At 40.5% G+C, this 16,762-nt stretch overlaps 1 long non-coding RNA gene across 4 annotated transcripts in view; it reads right to left on the bottom strand.

The window, feature by feature from the left end:
• Window positions 1-14,925, bottom strand: part of LOC102148162 (uncharacterized) — a 72,568-nt gene extending 57,643 nt beyond the window's left edge. For 3 of the 4 annotated variants that reach the window (XR_011428090.1, XR_011428089.1, XR_002801111.2), the window contains exons 1-3: window positions 14,677-14,913; window positions 13,470-13,562; window positions 11,981-12,050 (exon numbers count right to left, since the gene is read on the bottom strand). This is a non-coding gene — a long non-coding RNA (uncharacterized lncRNA). Of the gene's footprint in view, window positions 1-11,980; window positions 12,051-13,469; window positions 13,563-14,676 lie in introns of all 4 variants that reach the window. The other variant, XR_288670.4, reaches the window with a different exon arrangement.
• Between the last annotated feature and the right edge of the window lie 1,837 nt (window positions 14,926-16,762).

Below are 16,762 nucleotides of genomic sequence, written 5' to 3'. Positions count from 1 at the left end.
GGCGAGGACCCCAAACCAAAGGCTGCTCGCACCCCAGGATGCAGGGCCTGTCTACTGTGGTTCCAATCCAGCAGACAGCATTCCATCAGAACCAATCTTAAGTTTTGCTCTACAAGTACCCTTCGTATTAGCAACCATGAAAAAAATTTCAAAACACAACCTGACTCTTTGTTCAGAGTAACACTTTAAAGTTAATACTAATTGAACCTCCAAATAGGCAGAAGCTGAGAACATATCTGGACACTGAAGGAGAAGTGCCCTGGAATTCAGACCCTGAAGTGGCCTTGGAGCTTGTTATTCCAAACCTCATCTGTAAGACTCCAGCCTTTCTGCCTCCAAGAAATTCTCTTCCCCTTCTTGCTGTTGGTCATGACGGGTTGGTGCCTTTATGGGGCCTCCCACTCTCCTGCTTCCTCCCGCTCTCCTTCTTCTTGAAATAGGATATAAGATCAGACCTCCACATCTCGCCATTCTTAGTGATACTTCTAGATCTAATTTTTTTTTTTTTTGAGGAAGATTAGCCCTGAACTAACATCTGCTGCCAATCCTCCTCTTTTTTTGCTGAGGAGGACTGGCCCTGAACAGTCATCCGTGTCCATCTTCCTCTATTTTATGTAGGACGCCTGCCACAGCATGGCTTGATGAGCAGGGAGTAGGTCTGCACCCGGGATCCAAACCAGAGAACCCTGGGCCACCAAAGTGGAACATGCGAACTTAACCACTGCACCACCAGGCCAGCCCCTAGTTCTAATTTCTTAATCTCTCTTCTAAGGCTGCTTTTAATTCTTTCTGAATAGGTAATGAGTGTAAAACTTTTCAAATTTTTTTACACAATAAGGAACATGTTATTTATCAGTTTGGGGGATTTTTTTGGCATTTCTGCTAAAAAGACTTCTGTTATCCTCATGTGAGCGGGAGATATTTGAAGATACTAAAGGGACCCCTTGTCAACACTACTATCAAGCTAGGCCTGTCAGAGCTGGGCCTGGGCTCCTTTTTCCCTGCAATACAGCTCTTACTGTCAGGCATTGCTGTGTGCAACCACATGTAAGGAACGGCTGCTGTCTTGAAAGGGTTCAGAAGCTAGTGGTGGAGAGATGGACACGTACCTCAATAAATGCACCCTTGTCAAAAACATTTTGATAAAAATAAGGAATATGGAATTAGAGAAAAATCTAATACAGCCTTCAGAGAAAGTCTACAGTCAGATGAAACGTCTACACTGAGACTGTTCAGGGAGGTGAGAGACTCCAGGGGGAAGGGGCACCCAGGCAGGTAGAAGAGTAATGAACACACAGAGGTGTGGACTAACACGACCTCTCGGAGGAGTTCGGTGACCCCGTGGCTGAAAGAAGGTGGGATTGGGGAGGAAGAGGTAGCCAGAAGCCGGCCTCTTATTCAGATGGGGAAAAGCTCTGTAGGCTCTGCTAAGCACCCTGGAGTTAATCCACCTGACAAAAGGGAGTCCAAAAGGGAGTCCATGAGGATTTTTTTTTTTTTTTTTTTGAGGAAGCTCAGCCCTGAGCTAACCACCGCCAATCCTTCTCTTTCTGCTGAGGAAGACCAGCCCCAAGCCAACATCCATGCCCATCCTCCTCTACTTTACATGTGGGACACCTACCACAGCATGGCTTTTTGCCAAGCAGTGCCATGTCCACACCCGGGATCCGAACTGGCAAACCCCGGGCCGCCAAAATGGAACGTGTGCACTTAACCCAGCGCCACCAGGCCAGCCCCTAGGAATTTTTAATTAAGGAAGTAGGAAGTGTTACCAGGGTCACTCTGGATAGGATGCTGTAAGACAAGGGAGCCGTCTGGTGGCGACACCATCTTCAACATCCCAGAAGCCCGGCGAGGCTCTGCCACCCTTTCCCCGGGCCATACAGCTCTGAAAGTTGACCTGGATTTTTAAAAGATTCTATTATCCCCTCAGCGACGTACTTTTCAGGGAACTACCTTGTATTAAAGCAAGACAAACTAAAACAAAGCACATATTCTATTCTATTTAAATATCTTTTGGAAATGAATTGATAATAATTGGCATGTAAGTGTCTTATAAATGTCTTGACAAGATTTAATTGATTTCAGCGTCAGCCAGGGACACATCCCATTTTTGTGTTTGATTCTAGGTTTTAATTCTTCCTTATGGAGCCAGATACTATTTGGCTTGACAGATTCTCATTTCACTATGACCTGTGGTCAGTGAAAAGGACTTTATCCGTGCAACATGAGTTGGGGAAAAGAAGGAAGGGGAAAGAGGAGTATATTAGTCAGTTTTTTCCAGAGTAAGAGAATTAATAGGATATGTATAGTTCTGTGCTTGGGTTATCTATAGTTCTATACACATAGAGAGACATTTATTTTAAGGAGTTGACTCACACATTTATGGAGGCTGGCATGTCCAAAATCTGCAGAGTGGGCCAGCAGGCTAGAGACCCAGGGAAGACCTGATATTGCAGTCCAAGTCCAAAGGCCACCAGGCTAGGGAATTTCCCTCTGGCCTGGGGGAGGTCAGTCTTTTATTCCATTCAGGCCTTCAACTGATTGAATGAGACCCACCCCACATTATGGAGGGTAATCTGTTTTACTCAAAGTCCGCTGAGTTAAATGTGAATCTTATCCAAAAACACCCTCACAGAAACATCCAGAATAACATTTGACCATACAGCTGGGCACAGTGGCCAGCCAAGTTGACACATAAAATTAGCCATCACAAGAAGAAAAGATAAAAACAAAGGCTAGAGAAGGCGGTGAAATGTGTCCAGGCGTAGAAGTTGTATCCTGTTGCTGAGTGCGGGCCAGGCCCAGACGTGCTGGGGACACACATGAAGCATGGCTGATTTACTAAAATAGGTTAGGTGCCAACAAAGCCTAATATTATTTTAGGGGCTAAGTTAGCTTGAAGATTGAGACAAAAATGGACTTTCCCCTACCTGATTCTCTGCAGATGCCGTAGAAATCAGCATATAGAGAAGTGCTTCTCCTGTGGCTTCCCAGAACTCACAAACTTCTTATGTTATCTCTATGCAAAATAATATTTTTGCTATCTTAACAGGTCATGAAAATTGCCACGGGAATGATTCAGCTCTGACATCCAGCCAGGCCTTGCTCCAGTGCCCTGTCACATCCTGGCATGGCCTATGTGGCTTTAAAACACTATAAGCTATATTTAAAGATTCTCAGAATATAAAAATTTGATCACACATTCCTTTATTTTTATGCTCAATTTTCTACTTCATCCCCTCTCACTTACTTTCCACTTCAAGTAATACCTCCTGTCAGAAGTCTGTGGTATCTAAGGCTTTCCTCCCTCGCCCTTCAAGGCAATGAGGGTTCTCCCAGTGAAAATTCACCTTAAACCATCCTCCTGTCTTCACCTCAGGCTGACTGACCCCTAAAGACGCAAGTTCCTACAGAGGAGGCCTTCGTTTGGTTGGTTCTATACTCAGGACTTCGTGCAACCAAGCAGATGACTGAGAGATGAACCAAATGCCCACATTTTCACAGAGCCAAGGAAAAAATTTTGGAAAGTTTTCAAAAACTGGGCAAGTACTCATTTATGTGGAAAGGTTTCTATACCCAGATTGACACTTTATTAGGATGGGATGTCTTAAAGTAGCATGAGAGTCTCCTGGAAACAGGAAGTTATTTAAGATAAGAAGTCCTGTAGCCTCAGTCACAATGTGCTTATCACGTGATTACAACAATATTCAACCTTCGAAAATCAATAGTCCAGTGTCCTTAACTTGCTTTCTTTAAATTCAGGAGCAGACTTCACCTTTCCTTGATTCAAGGAGAGGTGATAGCCAATTAGCAGGAAAGAGGAAAGTGAAATTAAAACTGTATAAAGAGGTTTTCACAATGGCCTAAGAAAAGAGAGCCTGTGAGAATGAAGATACTCGTAGACAGATGAAGAATGAGATGGACTCAACTACTTGAATAACGTCCTTCCTAACTGATGAGAAAGGGCATTCTGCCAATGTCTACTTGAGGCTTTAGGGAAAAATGATCTTTCTTATTCAATATAATCATTTTCAGGATTCCTTGACTATGAGGAAAAGTTTCTGAAAGATTAAAAAAATAGAGACCTCTTAATATGTTAAAGGTGAGGTGATAGCTGAATTGTTCTTAGTCTCTCGTCTTTCATTTTTCTGGAAAGTAGTCCTAAGAATGTGAATGTGAATGAATATATCTATCTATTGGGGAAAAGTGCCAAGAAATTGCCATCAAAATCCTGAAATTTTAATTAAAAAAAGAATTAAGGGACTATAAACTGTTTTGGCTTTCCTATCTTTGATGTCTTCTCATATTTTAGCTTGACTCCTTTAAGTGGAAAAATATGTAAATTGAGATTCAGAACACTTTTTTCTAAATTCACAAAAATTAAATAAAATCCTCAAACCTCATGACATTTGATCCCATGATAATTGTGGAACCAATATCAAATGATCCTCAGGTTAGGAAATTAAAGAAATGAATGACCATGTTTGACAGTAGGCCCGCTGAAAGATTTGCCCCAGTGTTGTGAAGGTGAGCAACATACAGGTAAAGGGCCATGTTTGGAAGAATCCCATGGATGTCTCCATCACTTGGTTTATGCAGCCAAGGCTAGTCATGGTTCTCTTTGCATTTATTCTGTAGCTTCTCTCATGGATGGTCTAGGATTAAGAGTTACATCATCTTTATCTTCATTTATCTCTGAATTGTTCAACTGCAGGAAGAAGAGCTTCTCTCCATTGAATCAAAAGTAGTCTCTAGTCCTACCAGCAAAAAGTGACATAAAATGAAGAAGAAATAATTTTTGGAAACTTCAATACATCTTTGCTGCTAATCATCAGATCAATGCAATATATTCTCTTCCCTCTTTCTCTCTCTCTCTCTGTCCGCCCCCCCCCCACCAACCTTACTCATGTTTCTGAGTGAATAGTTGGTTCGTTATTTGACCTTAAGAAAGAAATCACTACTCAGCTAATAAGTAGCAATTGGTAGCAATTTCCCTTCATGAGAAGGAAAGTTCTCTTAAAGCAATAGCAAAAGGGAAAATGTAACTTGCTGCAATTACCTGACTTCCTCTGATGGCCTCTTTTTGGCATATATCCACGTATCACAAATTCTTTTCTAAATTCATAGCTCGGCCCCCATTTTCTCATTTTGTGTTGTGAATATCCTCACAATATCTCAAGGACTCTTCACTCTCTCAATCATTTCCAGGAAGAAAAGAAAATGATTGTAAAGAGGAGAATATTCTTCAAGGAAACTAATCAGATAGTGAAGAGATTTAAAAGCAAATTTAAAGACTTGGAAAGTAATTTTTAAAAAAAGAAAAAATCTTTAGAAATAGGTATTGCATCTGCAATGTTGTTTTAAAGTACTTAAATTGAGTTAGGGAAATGGATTAATCAGTAGAGTGCATTAAACAGAACCAACTAATATGATTTCCAGTCTAAGGATAAATTAAAAAAAGAAAAAAGCTCCAAGGCCAATCGTTATTTGTTTGGACAGTTTCAAACTAAGGAGGGACAACTGTAAAAACATCTGCAGTCAGCTGGAACTACATTTCCGTCACCACAGGGCAGCTGAGATTCATCCAGCCATCTCTTCTAGGACATCAAAAAAAGATGAGCCTAATTGCTCTAGCCTCGGCTGGTTAAATAGTTAAGTGCAGGGCTGTGTCTCACTGTGTGTGATGGAAAATAAATGACCTTGTGATGGATTGAAGAATAGCATCTTGATGAAACTTCCCTCCCCAACCCTTCCTGGGTGTGCAGCACGAAACAGGGTCAGCATGATACTCCAACTCTCACTCTTCAGCCTCATGGCAAATAGGAGACGCTTTTAGGAACTGTGCATAAGAGATTTTTTTTTTCTGAGTCAGAAGCCTAACCCTTTTGGGGGGAAATGAAGCTTCCAGACTACAGCCGGGTAGTATCCTTTTGAATTAAAACCGAACAAAGCACTGTCTCATGAGACAAATTAGCCCCATCATAAATGTAAAATTTACTGAACTTATTTTGCCAGAAATTAGTCACTACTACCTCATTGACCTTTTCTATTCCATTTTTCTTCCTTGATGTTTTTGTAGTTCTAATTATAGTTGTAGCCACACAGCGCATGCATCTTACAGTTTCTTCCTCTCAGTTTTCTAACGGTGATGTCCCTTCACCATTCCTTTCCTCATACAATGGCCAGTTTTGAACAAGTAGTTACATGAACATACGTCAGAAATTTGGTGTAGCCATCACCATTGAAGCGCTACGAAAGAAAACACTTCACTGCATGCCACGCATCTTCTCGATCTGTTACCCCCTAATGTGTCATTTCACTTTTCATAATGTCATTGAACTGCTCCTTTATAAGACGCAGCATTCCACTTATTGTACATGATTTGGAACTTTCTACCTACCTTATTAAAATTATGTCATTATGCGATCTTTTCTTGTTTTTTTTTCTGACTACAGTTATTTCCATTATTTTACCCTACCAGTGTTCCCATAAAAAGAACAAAGAAAGAAACTATTTACCATTTGCTCATTTCAGATAAACATTCTTCTCCTTATCACAGATGGAACAGAACATAAGAACTGAACTAGTTTCCTTGGACACAAAAGTAAAGTTCATTGTGGAAGAATTCTGAATAAATCCAGAAAAGAGACACAAGAAAGATTTTTCCTTTTGCCATTAACAGGAGACAAAGCATTTACATAAGTAACATCTCTAAAGCAGAAGGTACCCAGACCCATGGATGACTTCAGGATCTCTGAAACCCCTAAAGTAGAAGGTAAAATCCACTATTCATGTATATTTTCTGCAAAAATTCTTCATCATATTCTAAAACAACCCAAAAATAATTTTAAATAAGCTTAAAGGGAAACTTCTTCAATCTACTATTTCTTTCTTTTTTTTTTTAAGTATGCTTTTTGGTCAGGAAGATTGGCCCTGAGCTAACAACTGTTGCCAATCTTCCTCTTTTTTTCTCCCCAATCTCCAGTACACAGTTGTACATGCTAGTTGTAAGTCATTCTAGTTCTTCTATGTAAGATGCTGCTACTGCATGGCTTGATGAGTGGTGTGTAGGTCTGCACCTGGGATCCGCACCAGCAAACCCTGGGCCTCGGAAGCAGAGCACATGAACTTAACCACTAGGCCACAGGGCTGGCCCCCAAATCTATTATTTCAAAGAAATACAATTTTACCCTGAACAGAATCTGGAAAGAGGTAACCATATGAGTTACCTCATGATATACAGACATAGTAAGTTGGAGGCAAAGGGGTTGGGGTGTCAAGGGCTCCTGGTGTGAATTACCGATGAAAAAGTTGCTGGAGACTGATGTGCATGTTGATCTAATTGGCTTCTTATGAGAAAAGGGAAGACACTTTGAAGGTGACGTATCCGAGAACTATGGAAGTTTGGAATCCTAGATTTGTGAATTCAGAGTCAGACAAAGCTGTGATAAAGCTACAGGAGACAAGAGAAGGGCGGACTTGTGTACTACGGACTGCCCCCACACACAATGACCTAGAAGATATTTGAGATGGCTAGACCTTCTCCTTGGATGTGGACTCTGTGTGTTCCAAGAACATATGCTGGTTGTATTCTAAATCTTTTTATTTGATCCTATGGGATCTTTTCCTAAATTCTTCAGGAAATCTGGGGATTGTAAGAAAAAGGGGATTGCAACAGACATTGGAAAAGCCATGTTAACCATGTGGTAATCAGATAATATACGCTTTAATATAAAAAATGTTTGAGAAAACATTTCCCCTCTTGCCAGTGATACAGGAGGAAGAGAGAGAAGGAAAGATGGGGGGAGGGGAGGTAAGGATGCAATGGCGAGATTCCTTTCTGGGTCTGAAGTATCTGAGAGCTATAGCAAGTTACATTGAGACCGTAGGTGGCAGAGTAAAGTATTATCTTCACAGCAAAACCATTCGTGAGAAAAATATGAGAGGAAATCCTGAGAAAGTAAAAGGGCCAAAGTGTTCTCTGCGTGGGTTTCAAAGCCTGAGGCGGTCAGACTTACTTTTTTCTTATTTTTTTCTTATTACCTTGACTATGACCTGGGCAAAGAAGAATTACAAATAGAGATAGAGGGAGGGAGAGATGGATGAATATATAATCTTACTAGGTGAAATATACATTTATAGAAACTCCTATATTTTAATTTCTTAACAGAAATAAATAAGCAATTACATATATGATTAGTCCCATTTCTAACTCAAATTTATGGGACATATGTTGTGAACGAAGGAACTAGTTGATGGTAACTGGAGAGTAATAGTAGATTTACATAGCTTCTCAAAAAGGAAATTTGTCTTGGGGCTGGCCCAGTGGTGCAGCGGTTAAGTTCCCACATTCCGCTTCGGCTGCCCGGAGTTCGCAGGTTTGGATCCCGGGCGTGGGCCTGTGGACCACTCGTCAAGCCATGCTGTGGCACGCGTCCCACATATAAAGTAGAGAAAGATGGGCATGGATGTTAGCTCAGGGCCAGTCTTCCTCAGCAATAAGAGAAGGATTGGTGGCAGATGTTAGCTCAGGGCTAATCTTCCTCAAAAAAAAAAAAAAAAAAAAAAGGAAATTTGTCTTGCCTTCACATACAACAACCAGAAGGCAAAGCAGAGGAAGGCTTTTGAACACAGACAAATTGCATTTAATTAAGGTAAAAGGAAGAGAAAGAGAAAGGAAATAAACCTTGTTTTCTCTTCACAGATTTACCGACACAGATGAAGAAGATTATTATGAGCAGGGTTTTCCACAGGTATCACATGGGGTCAGGTGACACACTGTGTGGGGCAGCCTCTGTCTGATGACGTCAATGCTAATGAGAGTGTTCTCATTCTCGTGCTGGAAGAACTCAGTGATACTGAGATTGTTTTCCTGGACCTTTAGGTAGAACCGAGTCCTAGAGTCATGCAAGACTGACACATTTTTAAAGATGGTTTATTGTTTGTGACAGAATCCAAGTTTTAACCTACTACTTGTAATTAAAAGAATTATATTTGAGAGAGGAAATATTCTAGTTAAGAGAGGAAATATTACTAATACATTGCTGGTAACAGTGTGACAGATAAACCAGTTAGTCACAAAAACAGTTAGGTTAGCAAGCTCAAGTTTTGGGTTTCCCACTAGAGCTATCTGTCTTTTTTCAAAACACATTTCTAGGATAAAGTAATAATGATGGTAATAATCGTAATAAAGATCACTAACAGCACCACTAGTGACAAGAACCTAAGAAAACCTGTAGAGACCCAGTGGTTTAAAATGTTGCACAATTTTCATGGGACCAGAGTTGGACACAGAAGGAAAGATGCTGGAAAGCTACCCTGGGGACGGTGACAGTTGGGCCTGATGACCACAGGAGAGGGTGGCCATGTCTCCTGGTGGGAAAGGAGACAGAAAGATTCTGGGTCCTGATAAAACTGCAGGGAAATGTAGCAGAATTGGGAGAAGCTCACGTCCCTCTCGCAAGGGGATCTTCTCACAGCCTGAGATGACTGTTTGGCATCACACCCTAACCTTAAACAAGTTATCAAGTATTGCAAGTTTTACTTAAATTTATTTAAAGTTTTAATTTACTTAAGGTTTTAATTGGGTCTACTTCTAGCATCCTGTTACTCCCAAGTGAGCACAATCAGATTTCTGTGTATTAGTTTGAAGCACTAGTATGCTTAGTATGTGTCACCTCACAGAGTCTAGTGTGAGCAATGCCCTTAGAGCTGCAAACATCCCAGTTGTGTCTAACACACTCCCCAGGGCTCCGCATGCTGGCTGTGCATTGTCACCCACGCTCACGAGATCTCTTCTAAACACGGATAGTGAAGATGAATGAAAATGGCAGAGTAGGATCAAGTCATTTAAAAGGTGACAAGCTAGTGAAATAACTGAAAAATAAGTGACTACTAGGGGCTGACTACCTCAAGCTCTCTTGGTTAGTCACAGAGCCAGAAACTCCTAATTACAACCTTAACACCTAAGTGTCCTACCTTTACCAGACACAGTGCCGTTTTCAGATGAGAAACTTTTACTTTACAGAAGTTAAGTGAAGACTCAAATTAGGACCTCTCTGATTCCAATTTTTTTTCTCTTAACAACTATGCTATTGGTCTTTAGGATTCACTACACTCTTTACTTTCTTTTGGTTTCACCAAAGGGTCTAAAATTCTGCTTTCAGCATTGTTATAGAGGCCCAAGAAAATATGGTGATTTGTCTATAGAACACTATCTGGAACACAGCTACATTAACCACAGAAGGATACTCCTGGTATTTGATTAAGTTTAATGAGAAGATAACATTTTTTAATGGCTGGAAGTACAATGATGAATACAACCTGAGTTTTGCCCTTGTGAAGGTTCTGTAATACACTGGAGGAGACAGACATGTAAATGGATAACGCTATTGTTCAAAGGGCTGTCATGGAGCTCTGTAAATGCTCACAGAAAAACAAGCAGAAAACAAGGTAAAAACGTAGAACATAGAAAACAAGCGCGGACCAGGCTAACTGCTTGGAGACACTTGGGAAAGCTTCACAGAAGAGCTAGCATTTAGACTAAACCTTGAAAAGACAGAAATTTTACCTTGGAAGGAATGTGGGAGGACGTTGTAGGCAGGTAGAAAACAGCTATGAAAAAGAAAAGAGTGAAGAAATGTACTAATGATAAGAGCTATAACTTGAACACTTATTCTGAACAAGACCCTGTTCTAAGGGCTTTAAATATTGCCTTGTTTAATCCTCCCAACAACCCAACAAGGTAAGTACTATTTGCCCTACTTTATAGACAAGAAAACTTGGAGAAATGAGAGTAACTTGCCCAAGTTTGTAAAACTTGGAAGTGGTGAACGAGAAAGGTGACTCACGGTGGCACTCCCTGGGGCCCACACAATGTGCTCAATGAGCTACAAGTTGGCATGAGCAGAAATTAGACATATATGGAGAAAGACGACTACTAGCTTCAGGAAGGGACTTGTAGGCTAAGTCTTGTCTCATCTTCCAAGCTAAGGTGTTTGGAGTTTATCCAAACGTAGTTGATGGAGAACCACTGAAGAATTTTAAACCAAGAGAATTCAATATGTTGTAGAAAAATTGTTCTGGCAACATATGCATATTGGATCAAAGGAGGGTGAGAAATTAGAGGACAATTGGCAATGAAAAAAAGTCAAGGGAACACAGGTCCAAGAAAATCCCCTGAAATTCATCAAGCCCAGTTATCTTCCTTTGCAAAGTTAGTGAGGACCAAGGAGCCAAAACTTCAGAAGGGGACACCCTGGTAGTTGTGCCATTTGGAACTCGGATGAGCAATCTGGGCCAGAGATAGGACAGTCACGGAGGGTTGGTGACTGTGCTTATTAAGATCATTTAGTGAGGACTGCAAAGAGAAAAGGTCATCTTTGCTCCCATTCCCCTGCTCACATATTTTTACACTCTCCTATTGTCTCTCTCTCTCTCACTCTCTGTCTCTCTCGTGTCAATTTCTAAGCATCCCCATTTATTCCCCAAAATAAAATAAATAAACAAAAACCACTCCGACTCTATATCACTTTCTAGCTCCCACCCTTTTAGCGTTCTTTCTCTTCCCAGCCAAGCTGCTTGAAAGTGATAAAAGTGACATATTCCTTCCCTTCATTCCCCTCCTCACCTCCCATGCATTTTTCTACCAACTACCATCTGCTCTCTGCCTCCAGGACTCCACAGACATGACTCTGGCAAAGGGTAACAAAGATGTCTTTATCATCAGAGTTCCTAGACACTTTTCAGCGTAGATCTCTATAATCACTCAGTATTTTAGAACTTTCCTTAGCCTAATATCAAGGGGAAGTCCCTTCTCCTTTCCAAAGTACAAATGGTGAATTAGTTTTTTTTTTTTAATTAAGGCAGTGACGGATGGATTCTGAAGCTCCAAAGAGAGACCTCAATCAGAAGAGTTTTTGTTTGCTTGTTTTTTAATCAATTCCATTTATTTCCTGGAAATACTTTAAACACTTACAGTTTTCTCTGCTGTTTGCCGTTGATGTCCCTTCCCTTGAACTATTTCATATTCAGCAAGAAAATGCTACCTGAGAAAAGAAATTCATCCACAGTCAGTCTCCGTGGACATACCCTCGTAACCACTCTCCCTTGGTGAGGTAACCTGCCTCCCTCTTTCATTTTTGAGATGATTCGCAATAATGTGATGGTGTCGCAATTTTTTTTGTGTCCTTGGGGGCACTGAGAAGGGGAGTCTCTCTATACTTTGACAAAAATAGTATGAAGAAATAAGCATGCAAAAAATTCTCAAAGCCAGACTGATAGATACAGAGTGAAGAACATTCCTATGTTTTTAGCTCTTTTTTACTGTACAATTGATATAAATTATCTAGAGAATATAATGAATCAAGCCTCATAATCCCATGCTCCACTAGCCAGAGTTTATCAACTCCTGCTGAAGTTTACAATTAAAGACACATTGTTCCATGACAAATTTCTCCCTAAGCAAAGATTGTACAAAGATTCACTGACACAGTTTTTATGACACTATTCTCTCATGATCCTTCTTCTACATTTCTTTCCATCTGGTTTTCAGGTCCTCCTCTCCATACTCTTAAAATTGGTATGCCCTAAGTTTTTTTTCCTTGGTCCACTTGTCTCTTTTCTCTTATCTCCCTCCATGATCTTGGTATTCTCAAAGTTTTGATGATGTCTACAGACGAGTCCCTTTCTCTCCTCCTGGGCTCAGAGCCATCACCTTCCGAACGTAATAGATATCTGGATGTGCCATAGGCTCGTGACCCCAAACTCAACACATCCTCAAGGGAGCTTGCGAGCTATTCAAATTCCAATCAAATTGGTGCCTCTTAATATTTTCTCAATCTGAGATATTAGTACTATCAAGAAGCCAATCAGTCAAGCCAGAAATTGTAGAGTATTCCTAGATTACCTTCCCAAATGAACATTCGGTTAACTCCGCTGGTACCCCTTGCCCCAGCTCGCCAGTGCCTCCCTTCCTCACAAATTTAAATCGCCCACTCTTCCCTGGACGGGTGTCTGACTCTAAAGTCAGAAGGCCAGGAGAGTCACCTGAGACCACTATCTTATACACCCCTCAGGAAGACAATGAGCGCTTTCTTAAGGGTAGTTGATGCAATATTTTTGCACCCTTATATTTGGGGTCTTTCAATCACTATGTATGGAAATTTGTGAACAAAAATCTTTGAATCCAATACTCATAACCTGTTGATATTGGCCAAGACTTATAAAAGATTAAACTGCGGTTTAAGAGGAAAGCAATTGAGAAATACGACACCAGGAATACCCATTAGAGAGTGAATACTGAAATCCATAGTTAAAATAGTAGCTTGCCTTCTACATGGCTCACTTGCCTCTACCATTCACCTCATCAAATCTGTAAACGACAGCATCAATTGGTTCACTAGGGTGAAGACAGTCTCCCAGCATGTATTCCATTTACCAAGATGTCACCCTCAAGCAGAACCTACCTGGGGCTTCTCACAATATCTATTCACGTCAAATTAAATTATCTGGTTATCTCATTCTGATTCCTTATATTCACTATAAAAGGATCCCTTCCCCTGCAAAAAAGAAAAGGGAGAACAGTATAATTGAACAAACGTTTAGGATGGTAAAAAGAAGAGTTTGCCTCCCATCTAGCTGGCTTGTTCCAGAGACTAAGTAGAGTTTAATTGCATACACGATGCCCGTGACTTTCAGTTTTCAAATCAGTAAAACAGAAACGTGTATGTCTGTAACTTATCCTGCCTGAGAATCCATTTGTGATTTGGCCAACTCAGCTAAGTCTAAACTTGGGATACGATTTAATGGAACTCAGTTAAACCCTATGAGTACTACCTTTTGTTGACGCAAATGAACAAGATTTAGTTTCCAACTGATCAAAATCATTAATTCACTCATTAGAGCTATAAATTGTCCATCGATTTTTATAGGGGGAAATGATTCATGCTGTATAATTACAACTCAGAAACAGAAATTGAGTTTTCTCCCCAAAGATTCATCTGTTTGACAACTCTGACTGAGTTCTCTCTTGGTAAAGTCCCCATAAAATCCATATCTTCCTCGCTATGACCTCTGAAATCTTCCACAGTCAGGGAAGAAAAAAAAACCCCGAAGTGTCTCTTACATAGAGTCGCCTCCCTGGAATTGTGGCTGTGGCTGTGGAACTGGCTTCATCTGCCAACTCTTTACTGCGGGAGGTTTTCTAATTGATAATGAGCTCCTTAGGGGAACATGATTTCAGAGTGTAAATTAATAATCGTTTTCAAAGCACGGCACCTGATTTTTAACAAGTTATCTACCACATTGTACGTTACACTTTGCAATAAACTACTCCTAAAAAGGCAAATTTACAAAAAGAAAAAACTTTTTTGAGTTCGATGGTACACATGTAAACAAATCAACGATTGTCGTGACCTGCTTTTCTAAAATACAAAACAATCTCTTGAGTGGTAAAAGATAACTTGTTGAGTTTAAAAGTATCCCAATCTGAGAGCTGAGTATAGACAGGGCAGGTGTCTCTTAAATCCCAGCTCATTGGGATATGTGCTGAAGAGTGTTTAGTGAAACTCAACATAGAAACAGAAACGTTGACTTAAAAGAAAAAGAAAAGAGAGAGCCCTTTAGGTCCTCTGGTCTATCCCAAATGGGTTCTCAGTATTTTTTATAACCTACCTCTAGGGTGGCCGGATAACGCACTGGTGATAAAGCTTTTTTGAATAAATAATTCAGTAGCCAGAGAAGGTAAAAACACCGTTGGTATTGTAGCTGAGCGTTTTGTTTTCTAATTATGAAGCAACTTGGAAGGCTGACGCTCCGGGGCTGAGTGATTTCACCAGGTTTGTTCTGTGGTTCCCCATTGTCGCCCTTGAAAAGGACATTCCCACAGAGCGGGCTCTAAAGACAATAAACATCGTGTGTAAAAAGAAATGACATAATATCGGGCACTGATAAGGGGAGCTTTTCCCAGGGGCCCGGGGACTGCGGGAGGGGCTGGGCCGGCCTGGAAGGAAGCGTCCACGCGGGCGGCTCGGGCGCAGCGGGCTCCACACAAAGGGCCTGGCCAGGGCGGCCCGCCCGCCTCTGTGAAAATCAATCCCAGGAAGTCTGATGCCATGAGCCATTTCCTGTCCGCTGTGTGGGAAATTTAACCGAGTGCAAACGGCGGCAACAATGGGACAATATATTATAATAAACAGGAAAAATAGCATTGGCCACGGAAATCAATGGCTGGAGTTCATGAGGCATTCATGGGATTGACAAGTGAATAAATTAAAACCAAAAGGTTAGGACATTCAAAGAGAAGTTAATTTTATGTCTGCCCTCGAGCTCCCCTTTTCAGACTCGAATTAAGACTGTGTATAATAAAATGAACATAAAGTCTTAGATGTACAAAAAGGGCTTCGTTAGGACCTACATCGTCAGAAACCCAGAGTCTTTTATACACGTCCCCATGCGTGTAGAGTCGCTGCTCACGGCGCATTAACAACCCCCTCGACAGCGTGACCAAAGACTTATTTAGAGGAGTTTCTTGCTTTAAATAAACCTGCTCTCAGCAGCCAACTGTTCGTCCAGGAAGTGAGGTGACACCCCAAGACGCTGAAGAAGTTTACTCAACCAGAACCAAAGCGGGATGTGTGCAACTCAGCTCTTTAATTTAAAGAAGCCAGCAAAAGCCACACGAGGCCCCTCCAAACCCCAAATGATTAGAAACAACAGAACATAAGGAACTCTAAAGCAGACTTCAGTGACACCAACACTGATCGATCCATCTCCCTGCCATAGTAGCTTCCCTTTTTAAAGATGTTTTAAAGTTTGGCTTTTTTAATAACAAAATGATTTTAATTAGAATTCACCACTGAACCTCGGTTTTGCAATAAAGCATTTGACACACCAAATTCTTTCTCCTAATTACTGTTAAAGGCAGAGCGTTGTTCGGTAGACAAAGCAATAGGCTGAGGATTTTGAGAGAATTAATTCTAATCCAGGCTTTGCTATTAACTTTCAATCCATCACAGTTCTTTTGACAATTAAGCGTGAATCTACTCCATAGTTTATGAACATTTGTTTTAAGTAATTACAAAGCATGAATGCTCTGGTGACTGTTGCTAGTGAGCGATTCCACATAACCTCATATTTAGAGGCTATAACTCAAGTGTACCTTGCAAAGTCTTGTTTGGGCTCCAAAGATGTTTGGCTGCATTATTCATTTTATATTCCTTGTTTGGGGACTAAGATGGTTTCTTTACATATCAAGGATTGCTGATAGAAGGCAGTACTTTGGAAAGTTAAATGATTTAATCTTTAATAAATGGAAATTAACCCAAGAGTGTCTAGTCTCATAAGAGTAGGCATAGTACATTAAAGTAGAAAGATAATACCAGAGAGCCAAACTGTGGTTTTACCTTAAAATAAAATTTCCACTACGTTTTCGTGAGGATATAGAAAGGTTAAGAAATAACATCCTTTAATCTGTTTATTATTTTAAATGTGGTAACTACCTAGGTTTTGTTTTTTTTTTTCTTTTTTTTGGCTTGCCCAGAAGAAGGTGGAGGGGGGATGAAAGTCAAATTTATTTATTTGTTTAAATTAATCCAACTTCATTCTTAACAGTTCAGTTCAGTAGGTGGTAAAACGCAACTGAAGCAGCCAGCAGAGGGCAGTATATAACAGTAGAAATAGTCTGTTTATTTGAAAGATAAATCCTATTAGTTCAACCAGACCAAAAAAGAGAAAAAACACATTTCTACATGAAGCAATT

This window comes from Equus caballus, chromosome 17 (assembly GCF_041296265.1).
Source record: "Equus caballus isolate H_3958 breed thoroughbred chromosome 17, TB-T2T, whole genome shotgun sequence".
NCBI classification, from domain to species: Eukaryota; Metazoa; Chordata; class Mammalia; order Perissodactyla; family Equidae; genus Equus; species Equus caballus.
Note: the sequence above shows the minus strand (reverse complement) of the source record. Positions and strands in the feature narration are given on the sequence as shown.